We start from the raw sequence: 3,618 nt of genomic DNA on the forward strand, positions 1-3,618 counted from the left end.
AAGTATCAATCACAAGAAAAAATATTACCCGGGCCCAAGCATGCATAAGAGGGGAAGTGGAAGAACTATGAAATATGGGCCAAGGCTCAATGTATGTGTCACTCCATGGAGGTTCATCTATGTGGTTCTTCGAATTAAGAGAACCATGACCCATTTCAATGTTACCATTATCCAAACCTTCATGCACAAAAGGCATTTCTATGTGACCCTTAACTTGAATGTCTGGAGGCAACTTATCAACCATATAATCACTCTCATTGACCGCAAAGCAGTATTTCTCTTTACAAGGATAGAGATTGGCATCGAAAACATTCAATTGCACCATCATATTTCCAAATGATATATCCATCACTCCAGTCCTACAGTGAATAGATGCACTGGCCGTAGCCAAGAAAGGTCGACCAAGGATGAGGGGAATCTGTTTGTTGGGATTATGGACTGCTTCCATGTCAAGAACTATAAAATCGACAGGAAAGTAAAACTTATCTACCTTGACAAGGACATCCTCGATCACACCACGCGGCACCTTAATGGATCTATCCGCTAATTGCAACGTAATTGATGTGGGTTTCAACTCTCCTAGCCCAAGTTGTTCATACACCGAGTATGGGAGCAAATTGACACTAGCCCCTAAATCGAGGAGTGCTCTATCAATGACATGATCTCCAATAACACATGAAATAATAGGAACACCAGGATCCTTTTGCTTAATGGGTGTGTTACGTGTAAGAATGGAGCTCACCTGCTTAGTGAAACGCACCTCCTTAGGCTCATGTGTCTTAGACTTATGCTTTTGGGTACAAAGGTCTTTCAAAAATTTAACATAAGCTGGAACTTGACTAATTGCCTCTAAGAGAGGGAGGTTGATTTTGACTGGTTTGAACACTTCCATCATGTCTTCTTATTTTGCCCCCTTCTTGCGAAAGGGTGAAGGTGCATTAAGGCAAGTCGGGAAAGGTGCCTTAGGAATATAAGATGGGGTCTCAGATAAGCCCGGAACAACTGTGGACACTAGATCGGTCTCCTTCTCCTTAGACCTCTTATCAACCTTAGACCTCTCAGCGACAGGTGGAGACACTTTCTCCTTCGCTTTGACCTCCTCTGATCGGGTCTCTACTTCTCTCCCATTTCTGAGGGTGACAACTAATTTCGCTTGTTTGTGACCTTGCGAATTGTCAATATGGTGCATCCCTCGTGGGTTAGCCACTGGCTGACTCCGTAATCTACCCTCATCCCGATGGTTAAGAGCATTAGCTAGCTGACCTATTTAGGTTTCCATCTTGGCAATGGATTGAGAGTGGGAGTGAAGCAATTGGGAGTCAATTTTCATTTGTTGGCAATTGGCTCTTATTTCAGCCATGGCCTTCAACATTTGCTCCTCAAAAATTGGTGTCCTTTGGGACGACGCAGGAGGTTGTTGGTACTGGGGTGGTGCAGGTGGTGGACAATAGGCCTGTGTGTTAGAAGTATTAGGAAATGAAGGCCTCATAGGTTGGACAAATGGTTGCCCTTGGTCTGGCTGTTGCCATCCAAAGTTAGGATGCTTCTTCCAGCCGGGGTTGTAAGTATGAGAATAGGGGTCATTCGCTGGCCCACCAAACCCCTGGGCCACGTTCACGTGCTCTTGAAGAAATTCTAGAAATTGAGATGCCATGTGGCACTCATTTATTTGATGGCACAGACTAGAGCACAACTGACAGACCTCTGCAATAGTAGTAGGAAAGAATGTGAGGGACCATGACCCAAAGATAAGAGAGAGTTAATCTTGTGGGTCAATGCATCTACCTTATAGGCAAGATCGTCAGAGCGACCCACCTCATAAAGGCCACTCTGTTTTAAACAGGTAGAAGTTGTCCTATTGGTGCGGGATGATGAGGCTCGGTGTCGTGAATTCTTCGCTAACTGCCCAAACAAGTCCCACCCCTGATTCTCGTTCTTAAGCATAAATGTGCCTCCACATGAGGCATCTACCATATATCGGTGTTGTTCGCATAGTCCATCATAGAAACATTGGACTAACTGCCATTTAGGAACTTGGTGGTGTGGACAACGCCTAATGATATCATTAAGTCTCTCCCATGCTTGGTGAAATTGTTCACCTTCTTTTTGATAGAAACTAGTGAGTTCTTGGCAAATTTCTTTTGTTTTGCCTATGGAAAAGTACTTTTTCAAAAACTCAATTTTCATTTGATCCCAAGAGTTGATACTATTCGGTGTCAAAGTATTAAGCCAGTATTTGGCTTTATCTTTAAGTGAGAACGAGAATAACTTTAACCTAAGGGCATTATCAGTGAAGTGCTGAATTTTAACGTGGAGCAAATCTCTTCGAAGTCCCCTAAATGCCGATATGGGTCCTCGTTATCAAGTCCATAGAATGATGGGAGTGTTTGTAACAAACTGGACTTGATTTCAAATTGTGTTGAGGCAGTGGTAGGCAATGTTATGCATGATGGTGAGGTGTAGGCGGATGGGAGAAAGTACTCCCCGATCGCAGGTGGATCAGCAGCCTCTATTCTTTCAGTCATTGTAACAAGTGAATTGGGTGAAGGCCAAGGGTTACGAGAGGCTGCTCGATTAGCTCAAAGGTCCGTTCGATCTCTGGGTCAAAATTATCAAGTAAGGGGTCCAGTGATCGACGACCAAACATATAATGCAAAATGTCCCTAACTCAAATTAAAAAAAAAAAACACTAAAACCTAGAAAAATAAGAAAACTCACAGCGTCAGAAAAAGCCAATTGAATTTATTACACTGTTAAGCTGCAGTGTTGCTGCTTACTTCTAGCTCCTGTGCGCTACAATTTCTCGATTCCTATGTCTGACACAATAAAATGCTAACAAAGAAAGAATGCAATTAAACAAATATGAGGAATAATAAAAAAAAAACTTAAACTAGGAATTAAAATAAAAATCAACTAAAACAACGCAACCGTGCTTGTAATCCCCGGCAACGGCGCCAAAATTTGATCGGGACGTTTCCGTACCAAAAATAATTAATAAAACGAAACAATTATTACTACTCAAATGAACAGTGGTAAATATTCCGAGTATTGCTCCACAGGGATTATAAGGCTGAGTTACAGTTACTTCAATTAATTTCTATATTAATTCGAGAAAAAGATTGATTGATTGTTGGTTTCTTAAAACTATTGAACTGAAATTAAAGACGATAGAAAAACAGAAAAGAATTGATGGGAAAAAGTTCTAGGGTTTTGAATCCACTCTTCCCCCTCGTAACCTAAATATGTTTTCGATTACAGGAAAACTATTCGAATCAATCCGGATACCGTAGGATTGCAAGCCCTAGCGATATCTCCTAAAAATAATTTATGAATCACCAATCGGCATGGACTATCTCCGCCTAGCACAAATCGTCTTACTAGCACGAACCGTCTCTAATTAAGCACGGATCGTCTCATCGGCACGACGCGTCTTATGTAGTACAATCCATCCAACCGGTTATCACAAAACAATTAAAGCTGTTGTATGAACGTGCATAAAACCTAGGAATTCATACATAAGATTTGATGGAAAAAATCTTATAAATAAATCATTGTTCATACAACCATGATCCGAACAATATAACCTAAATTAAAACATAGAAAGTGTTACTCAAAGTT

The 3,618-nt window shown here is 41.2% G+C and overlaps 1 non-coding gene across 1 annotated transcript; it reads left to right on the forward strand.

Moving 5' to 3' along the window:
* The first annotated feature begins 2,032 nt into the window (after window positions 1–2,032).
* On the forward strand, window positions 2,033–2,137 carry LOC131334989 (small nucleolar RNA R71). Its single transcript, XR_009202383.1, has one exon. It is a non-coding gene; the product is annotated as a small nucleolar RNA R71 (small nucleolar RNA).
* Window positions 2,138–3,618: the final 1,481 nt, after the last annotated feature.

The sequence above is a fragment of the Rhododendron vialii genome, chromosome 7a (genome assembly GCF_030253575.1).
Source record: "Rhododendron vialii isolate Sample 1 chromosome 7a, ASM3025357v1".
Lineage (NCBI taxonomy): Eukaryota > Viridiplantae > Streptophyta > Magnoliopsida > Ericales > Ericaceae > Rhododendron > Rhododendron vialii.